We start from the raw sequence: 10,000 nt of genomic DNA, 5'->3' as shown, positions 1-10,000 counted from the left end.
CCTCGGTCGCCGAGCCGAAGCTAATCGAACGCCTATAACACTCTTCCGAAGAAGAGCTACCTTGCGAACGACCAAAGTCAGCCCAGCAACCGGTCGCGGCCCTCGCCGAACGCTAGTGCAGCGCCGCGACGCCAGCGCAACCGTAAGAGTCTCCGAAGATCACTCAAACAGTAGGACAGCTCTCGCAGCGCCTGAAAACGTCCGGCGACTCGATGGGCGCCTCCGTTTGCCTCCAAGCGGTTTCACGTACTCTTTAACTCTCTCTTCAAAGTGCTTTTCAACTTTCCCTCACGGTACTTGTTCGCTATCGGTCTCGAGCCAGTATTTAGCCTTAGATGGAGTTTACCACCCGCTTAGGGCTGCATTTCCAAACAACCCGACTCCGGGAAAACCGCTAGGACGAATTACGACCGCCGCCAAGGGCCTAACACCCGCTCTGGGAAAAGGCCTCGATCAGAAGAACGTGGGCAGTCGTTGGTTCGCCGCATGCTGAATTCCATACGCTACATTTCCTCGCCCTCCAAAAAGGCTCGGATTTAGCGCTGGGCTTATCCCGCTTCACTCGCCGTTACTAGGGGAATCCTTGTTAGTTTCTTTTCCTCCGCTTAGTGATATGCTTAAGTTCAGCGGGTCGTCCCGCCCGATCTCAGGTCAAAAGTGATGTACTACAAAAGTACATGCGCTTTGTACGTCGGCCTTTTGAAGTCACTTAACTTATTCTCGAGCACCTACCGTCGTTGCTACCTCACCCGAGGCCAGCAGGCTGCTCACGCTTCAGCTGTGAAATCGCCAGACCAGCTGTCTTTGACGACACGCTCCTTAATTAAGAAACGAGTCGCAGGCACTTTCAAACTAATGAAAGGATCGGTGTGTTAAAGACCCTGAGACGGACGTGGCCCCAGGATTACCCGAGGCCGCAATACGCGTTCAGAATATCGATGCTCAATGTGTCCTGCAATTCACATTACTTCTCGGAGCTAGCTCCGTCCTTCATCGACGCTCGAGCCGAGTGATCCACCGCTAAGAGATCTCTCGTGTTAATCAATCTCAATGCAACCAAAAAATCGTGTTCAAAAAGAAGCGGCCGCGCCAGCACTTGCGTGCTGAATTATTACTCCCGCTGTCAGAAAGCAACGCGACCGAACTATAACAGTTACAGGGCTCGGTCCCTTCGAAGAAGAGACGTCGCTTGAAATCAAATTTCGATTCGTTAATGATCCTTCCGCAGGTTCACCTACGGAAACCTTGTTACGACTTTTACTTCCTCTAAATGATCAAGTTCGATCGTCTTTTCGAACACCGGCGAGTGCGTTGCCGCACGTACCAGGCTCAATCGGAGGACCTCACTAAACCATTCAATCGGTAGTAGCGACGGGCGGTGTGTACAAAGGGCAGGGACGTAATCAACGCAAGCTAATGACTCGCGCTTACTGGGAATTCCTCGTTCAAGGGAAACAATTGCAAGTCCCTATCCCTAGCACGACCGGGGTTCAACGGATTACCCGGACCTTTCGGCCTAGGGAACACACGATGATCCGGTCAGTGTAGCGCGCGTGCGGCCCCGAACATCTAAGGGCATCACAGACCTGTTATTGCTCAATCTCGTGTGGCTAAACGCCACTAGTCCCTCTAAGAAGTTGTCTCCGACCCAATGGGTCGAGCAGCTATTTAGCAAGTAAGAGTCTCGTTCGTTATCGGAATTAACCAGACAAATCGCTCCACCAACTAAGAACGGCCATGCACCACCACCCACAGAATCAAGAAAGAGCTCTCAATCTGTCAATCCTCGCTGTGTCCGGGCCGGGTGAGATTTCCCGTGTTGAGTCAAATTAAGCCGCAGGCTCCACTCCTGGTGGTGCCCTTCCGTCAATTCCTTTAAGTTTCAGCTTTGCAACCATACTTCCCCCGGAACCCAAAGACTTTGGTTTCCCGGAAGCTGCCGGACAGTTCTTAAGTTCGACACTGCCCGATCGCTAGTCGGCATCGTTTAAGGTCAGAACTAGGACGGTATCTGATCGTCTTCGAACCTCTGACTTTCGCTCTTGATTAAAGAAAACATTCTTGGCAAATGCTTTCGCAGTCGTTCGTCTTGCGCCGATCCAAGAATTTCACCTCTAACGGCACAGTACGGATGCCCCCGTCCGTTCCTATTAATCATTACCTCGTGCTCCGAAAACCAACAAAATAGAACCGAGGTCCTATTCCATTATTCCATGCAACATTATACAAGCGTAAAGCCTGCTTTGAACACTCTAATTTTTTCAAGGTAAACTTGCCGGACCACCGCAACACTCAGTTAAGAGCACCGCGAAGGCACCGACCAACAAGAACAACAAGGCCAGTGCTAGCCTTTCGACCGACCAACCTCGCCGTCCCTATATCCAACTACGAGCTTTTCAACCGCAACAACTTAAATATACACTTTTGGAGCTGGAATTACCGCGGCTGCTGGCACCAGACTTGCCCTCCAATGGATACTCGTTAAAAAGTTTAAAGTGTACTCATTCCAATTGCAGGACCTCGTACGAGGTCTGCATTGTTATTTTTCGTCACTACCTCCCCGAGCCGGGAATGGGTAATTTGCGCGCCTGCTGCCTTCCTTGGATGTGGTAGCCGTTTCTCAGGCTCCCTCTCCGGAATCGAACCCTGATTCTCCGTCACCCGTTACAACCTCGGTAGGCCGATACCGTACCGACGATAGTTGATAGGGCAGTTGCTTTAATGAGATGTCGCCAGCACTAGGCCGTGCGATCCGCAAGCTTATCCAGAGTCACCATTGTAACGACCCGAAAGCCGGTTAGTTTTGGTCTGATAAATGCGCGCCTCACGTCAGTTCGGCGCTTTACGCATGTATTAGCTCTAGAATTGCCACAGTTATCCATGTAAAAGCGTACAATCAAATGAACCATAACTGATTTAATGAGCCATTCGCAGTTTCACTGTACGTGAGCTCGTACTTACACTTGCATGGCTTAATCTTTGAGACAAGCATATGACTACTGGCAGGATCAACCAGATAACTATCCGAGGGCGTTTAAACCCGTTGCTCGACTGAGCGTTTTTACTGTATAAATACAGACCTTTTCTATCACTCGGCTTAAAAGCCTTGCGAACGTTACTGAAAGTCGGCGCCGGCCTTTTGCTGTTTAAAGCGCCAGCCCGCGTCGACTGCAGCATGCAGCTATACAACTGACTGTTCTTTCTCCCGACCAACCGTTTGCCTTCTGCCGGTTAACTCGTCAGCAGCAACACGCCATCTGTCTGCTGCAGTTACCCGCCTCGAGCCGTGCCTGCCTGCGTCGGCTACTCGTCTCGACGACTTCGCAAAGCTATAAGCCTACCGCCGCTGGACGCTTGTAGTTTTTCATACGCTGCTCCAATGCGTTTACATAGCACGTTCGCCGCCGCTGCAATAGCCGCGCCTCGGGTGCTAAACAGTAATGCTTTAAGCCCGCTTTCTCGTCAAGTCGACCGAACGCACAAACACGTCTCTCTCACTAGTGTAAAGTAATGCATACGTGTATGATGCTCAAATGTTGCTGTTGAACTTTTTTTGCCGATTTTTTCCGATTTTTTTCAATTTCTTTGTTTCTTTTCGATTATTTTAATGTTTTAAGCTTATTTATGCTACGTTTAAATGTTTTAATACTTTTTTATACTTTATTTAATATGTTTAAAAGAAATAAATAAAAAAAAATATGTATAAACTACTTTTTTTAATGTTTTAAATATATATATATTTATTATAAATAAACTTTATTTGTATTATTTTTTATTTAAGCGTACTTTTTAAATCTTTATATTTGTTTTATCGTTTTAAGCACATTGCGATAAATATAATAAACAAAAAATTGAATAAAAATAATAATAATAAAAAAAAAAAAAAAAAAAAACATAAGCTTATTTTATATTTTTATTTTATTTTTATTTAAACTTACTTTTCAAACCTTAATACTCGTTTTATTTTTTTAAGCAGATTGCGATAAATATAATAAACAAACAATTAAATGAAAATAAAATAAAAAAATCAAACATAAGCTTATTTTATATGTTACATTTTATCTTTATTTAAACTTACTTTTTAAACCTTTATAGTTGTTTTATTTTTTAAGCACATCGCGATAGATATAATAAACAAACAATGAAATAAAAATAATAATAATAATAATAATAATAATAATAAAAAATCATAAGCTTATTTTGTATGTTTCATTTTATTTTATTTAAAACTTACAATTTAAACCTTTGTATTTGTTCTATTCTTTTAAGCACATCGCGATAAATATAATAAGCAAACAATTTAATAAAAGTAAAATAAAAAAATCAAACATAAGCTTATTTTATATGTTTCATTTTATCTTTATTTAAACTTACTTTTTAAACCTTTATAGTTGTTTTATTTTTTAAGCACATCGCGATAGATATAATAAACAAACAATGAAATAAAAATAATAATAATAATAATAATAATAATAAAAAAATCATAAGCTTATTTTGTATGTTTCATTTTATTTTTATTTAAACTTACTTTTTTAACCTTTATAGTTGTTTTATTTTTTAAGCACATGGCGATAGATATAATAAACAAACAATAAAATAAAAATAATAATAATAATAATAATAATAATAAAAAATCATAAGCTTATTTTGTATGTTTCATTTTATTTTTATTTAAACTTACTTTTTTAACCTTTATAGTTGTTTTATTTTTTAAGCACATGGCGATAAATATAATAAGCAAACAATTAAATAAAAATAATAACAAATAAATAAAACAATACGGCTAAACTATAAAAAGAAAACTAAATAACTGATAAATACTTGTAAAACATTATTTGAAAAATGTATTTGAAACACAACACGATTGATTTATAAATAATAATATATTTTTAATTTGTGTAGTTCATTTAAAGTAGTCTCCCTTTTTGCTTCTGGTTTTATTAGAGTTATATATAACAATAAATGGTGTAGTTTATTTAAAGTAGTCTCCCTTTTTGCTTCTGGTTTAATTAAAATTATATAACACATACTATAGTAAGTTAAATAAACTATAGTAACTTTATAAAACTACTTTACAAAATACATTTGTATAATTTAATAACTTTAAAATAACTATCAAGAATAAAATAGAATAGCTTTAAGTTTAGTATACAATTGGTATGTAAATTGTGTAGTTTATTGAAAGTAGTCTCCTTATTTGCTTCTGGTTTTACTTGAGTTACATAACGTTAAATAAACATACTTAATAAACGTAACCATCAATACTGTCATTTTAATAAAACTAAGTACAAATACATTGAATTAACATAGAACTTTAAAAAGCCTTCGCTAGTATCTGTTGGTAACAGTAAATAACCTATTATGACTCACAATACAGGAGTGCGAAATTTATTTTTCATTTGATTTTTCAGGTATTTATTTATTTGTGGAAATAAACTTTTTTATTACATTAGAAACTAATTGAATTTTTCCTATAACTATACCTATTATTATATTTAGTATGCTTAAAAGTAATAAAATGACACGTCGCGATTATATAATAAACAAACAATCAAACAAACAAAGAAAAAAAAAAAAAAAAAACTATTTTTTTAAACTTATATTTCAACTATATGTCTTATTTTATTTTCATTTAAACTTACTTTAAACCTCTGTATTTGTTATATATATATTTCAACACAATACGATTAAACTATAAGACAAACACAAAATAAAATAATCACATTAATAAATACACTAAGCAAATAGCTAGAATAAATATAAATAGTTCAATATATACAATATATTTCTTCCATTTTTAAGTTACTTGTTAAACATATTTATTTAAAAATGTTTCTTTAGAATATAAAACTAACAGTTCTACAAATAAAGAAATTAAAAAGCCAATACACATAACACTAACTTTTCATAAATTAGATATGCAAATATGAACAAAATAGTAACTAAATTCTAAAGCTTTTGTAAACTGTGAACTTATAAACTTATAATAATAATTGCATATTCACCATTCACAATAGCTTTTTATTTAGTACACAACTGGTCTGTAAATTGTGTAGTTTATTGAAAGTATAATCCCGTTTTGCTTCTGGTTTAAATAAAGTTATACAACACATACTAAAGTAAATTAAATAAAGTAATTCACTACTATCGTATTAAATAAAACCAATTTACAAAATACATTAATTTAAATTAAAGTGAACTTTGAACTTATAATAATAATTGCATATTCACTATTCAGAATTTCTTTAAATTTAGTACACAACTGGTCTGTAAATTGTGTTGGTTCTATTCAAGTACTCTCCTTGTTTGTTTTGTTTTAGTTGTATTTATTTTTAGATACTAGCACATTCAATACACATAATAAAGTAAACCAAATAAACTCTATTAATTTAAACTAAGTACAAATACATTAAGTTAATACAAAACTTTAAAAAGCTTTTGCTAGTATCTGTTGGTAACAGTAAATAACTTATTATGACTCACAATACAAAAGTGCAAAATTTATTTTCGTTTGATTTTTCAAGTAGCCACGCTTTTATTTGTTTTTGGACAAAAAGACTTTAAAGTTTTAGTATAAAAGACTAGTTGTATTAATTTTAACTCAGAAAATTGTACTCTACAAGATGGTGCCATTATTTTTTCGATATCTCAAACTGGTCAAACCACTTTTTTAGCGCTCTAATTGGTTTAAACAGCAAATAAGCAAACAGCAAATAACGTTATCTGATTGGCTAAGGTTTTTGTTTGCTAATAACTAGAATTTTCTTTTCTTTTAAGCGTTAAAGAAATGTAAATAAACGAGTAATAAGTATAAATAGGTCAGAAAGAAAAATAGTACAAAAAAGATGAATTCAAAAAGCAAAGGCCTACGGCACGTGGTATTCCCAAGCGGTCACCCATCTAAGTACTAACCACGCCCGACACTGCTTAACTTCCCAGATCGGACGAGATGGGGTGTACTCAGTGTGGTATGGTCGTAGGCGTTTGAAGGCGTTTACAAGCCTTTATAAACCCTTCGGTTTATTTAAAAAACCTATTTGCACTTGATTTACAATCAATTTGATATTTTAAAATTATTCCTTATAAAATTTTAACCTGAATTAACTTTTTTTTTGTTTTTTAATCAACAGTTACTCCCAAACTGTACTAAAACTGTATTGTAACTGTACAAAAGTGTTTGTTTAAATAATTGTTATCTATAAATTACCTAAGACCAGGAAAAGTAGAAGTAAAGTTTATTGAATTATTAAATAAATAAAATAAAATCGTAAAATAAAATAATACAATATGTTTACAATTTGTCATTGATCTATCCATTTATGTTATTGCATTACAAATACAAACATTGCATACATTCAAGAGTATTATTCATCAATCTTTTCAATATAATAAGTTTTAAATTTATATTTATTTTTAAATAATTCCTGACATTTTAGATTACCTGAGATTTTTTTTTAATTAAATTAATTTTAGTAATTAAATACTTGACGTTCTATTTTGTTTAATTTGATAACTCAACCATGTTTATTTTTTTTACTAATTTAAAAGAACTATTAAACTAAAAGACATTACATACAGCTTCTAAAAGTTTTAAACACCTTAAAAAATATTATTATTTTAAAGATATATTAAAGAACTAAACAGATATTACTCCTAAAAAATCTTGTTAATAATATATAAAAAGTACTCAAAGTCAGACTCGGAAATATATATACTGTTGTATATCTTACTTGAAGTTCACTGTAATTGACACTGTATAACAAAATTATAAAAATCAACCTATTTATATAGCAAAATATTTCTTTATCTTTGTCGTGGCGCGGTGGGTCAGTGGTCTTATCAGCTGACTCATAAGCAGAAGGTTGTAAGATCGAATCCCGCTAGTCGTCACGAAACACCACTATCGTTCAATGTTCGGGCTTCAAATTCTTTGAGATTATACTGTACTATTTATCTATCTAACTAATCTATCTAACAAATGTTGTTCAATCTAGGTTGTGGGTACTTGGGTCGAGTAATGCCTTTGACTTACAATCTGTTGTGGATTGACAATATTCCTCTATCTATCATTAAACAAATCTATCTAATAAATGTTGTTCAATCTAGGTTGTGGGTACTTGGGTCGAGTAATGCCTTTGACCTACAATCTGTTGTTGATTGTCAACATTCCTCTATCTATCAATAATGATTATATTCAATAATAAATGTTGATTAATTCAGTTGTAAGAAAACCAGTGCGCTGGTTAGGTTGGGTAAGGCCTTCGACTTACAATCTTGGGGATTATCAACGTTCATCACAAGTACAGTAACGATCTCATTGAATTTCCAGTTGGAACATAGGATTGTAGTGGTGGCCTACTTTGTAGGTTTTTTGCCTAGTTTGTTTTTTGCCTAGTAGTGTTTGCCTAGTTTGACAAACTATAGTATATATATTGTATAACTTTACTTGTATTATTTTTTATTTAAATTACTACTTATTATTAAAGAATTAAATTTTTTTAGAAAAAAAAACTATGTATTTTAACTAATGCTTATATTATATGTTTTGTTTTATTTTTATTCAAACTTACTTTAAACCTCTGTATTTTTTATACAATACGATTAAACTATATAACAGAAAAATAATTAAATAATCAAACTATTGAATAAGCAGTTAATTAGTGTGTTTTTTTATGCTTCTTTCATTTTTAACTTACTTGTTAACCATATTTCTTTTATTAAAGTATAAAACTAACAGTTACTAAAATAAAATAATCATAAAGTCAATACACAAAACACTAACTTTTTATAATTTAAATATGCAAACATGAATATAGTTATGAATCTATTATTTATTCAAATAGAATTATTCAAAGCTTATAATTATAAAGCTTTTGTATAATGTTTCAATTACAGTGAACTTTAAGTAAGATAAGTTTTTTTTTTTGTAATAACTACAAAATTGGTATTTTAGTTTATTATTAGTAACTAAATACTTATATTTATTATATTTAAAAAAAAACATCTATACTAACTCTAATTTCAAAGCATATTAAATACAAATTTTACCAACTAAATATTTATTTTTATTTTAATTATTATAACTTTCAAACATAAGCTTGTATACCTTATATACCTATATACCTCATATAGTAGGCTTGACATAACATAACATTATTTAATTCTTTTTGTTTGAAATAAACTCATTTAGTTATTAGTAAATTACAACATAAATGTTTATAACAATATAACTAAGATTTAGCTTTTGAGTTAGTAAACTTTGATAGTTTTCTTTTAATAGTTTAATAATCTTTATTTAAGTTCAAGCAAAATTGCTATATATTTAATACACATACAAAAGTAAACTAAGTAAACGTAATTCAATAGTTTCTATTAAGTAAAAGTAATTACAAATACATTAAGTTAATACAAAACTTTAAAAAGCTTTTGCTAGTATCTGTTGGTAACAGTAAATAACTTATTATGACTCACAATACAAAAGTGCAAAATTTATTTTCGTTTGATTTTTCAAGTAGCCACGCTTTTATTTGTTTTTGGACAAAAAAACTTTTAAGTTTTAGTATAAAAGACTAATTGTATTAATTTTAACTCAGAAAATTGTACTCTACAAGATGGTGCCATTATTTTTTCGATATCTCAAACTGGTCAAACCACTTTTTTAGCGCTCTAATTGGTTTAAACAGCAAATAACGTTATCTGATTGGCTTACGTTTTTATTTGCTAATAACTAGAATTTACTTTTCTTTTAAGCGTTAAAGAAATGTAAATAAACGAGTAATAAGTATAAATAGGTCAGAAAGAAAAATAGTACAAAAAAGATGAATTCAAAAAGCAAAAGCCTACGGCACGTGGTATTCCCAAGCGGTCACCCATCTAAGTACTAACCACGCCCGACACTGCTTAACTTCCCAGATCGGACGAGATGGGGTGTGCTCAGTGTGGTATGGTCGTAGGCGTTTGAAAGCGTTTACAAGCCTTTATAAACCCTTCGGTTTGTTTA

General features: G+C 33.1%; 5 non-coding genes across 5 annotated transcripts in view; all 5 read right to left on the bottom strand.

The window, feature by feature from the left end:
- The window catches only part of LOC145847124 (large subunit ribosomal RNA), a 3,631-nt gene extending 2,977 nt beyond the window's left edge, over positions 1-654 (bottom strand). Inside the window, exon 1 of the ribosomal RNA XR_014371070.1 lies at positions 1-654. This exon is cut by the window's left edge and continues 2,977 nt beyond it. This is a non-coding gene — a ribosomal RNA (large subunit ribosomal RNA).
- Positions 655-876: 222 nt separating this feature from the next.
- Positions 877-1,029, bottom strand: LOC145847112 (5.8S ribosomal RNA). Its single transcript, XR_014371059.1, has one exon. It is a non-coding gene; the product is annotated as a 5.8S ribosomal RNA (ribosomal RNA).
- Positions 1,030-1,211: 182 nt separating this feature from the next.
- Positions 1,212-3,019, bottom strand: LOC145847120 (small subunit ribosomal RNA). The gene has a single exon (XR_014371066.1). It is a non-coding gene; the product is annotated as a small subunit ribosomal RNA (ribosomal RNA).
- Positions 3,020-6,863: 3,844 nt separating this feature from the next.
- LOC145847110 (5S ribosomal RNA) lies at positions 6,864-6,982 on the bottom strand. Its single transcript, XR_014371057.1, has one exon. It is a non-coding gene; the product is annotated as a 5S ribosomal RNA (ribosomal RNA).
- Positions 6,983-9,836: 2,854 nt separating this feature from the next.
- On the bottom strand, positions 9,837-9,955 carry LOC145847127 (5S ribosomal RNA). The gene has a single exon (XR_014371073.1). It is a non-coding gene; the product is annotated as a 5S ribosomal RNA (ribosomal RNA).
- Positions 9,956-10,000: the final 45 nt, after the last annotated feature.

This window comes from Thalia democratica, unplaced genomic scaffold (genome assembly GCF_965202585.1).
Source record: "Thalia democratica unplaced genomic scaffold, ktThaDemo2.hap1.1 HAP1_SCAFFOLD_825, whole genome shotgun sequence".
Lineage (NCBI taxonomy): Eukaryota > Metazoa > Chordata > Thaliacea > Salpida > Salpidae > Thalia > Thalia democratica.
This window is presented reverse-complemented; position numbering and strand designations above follow the sequence as displayed.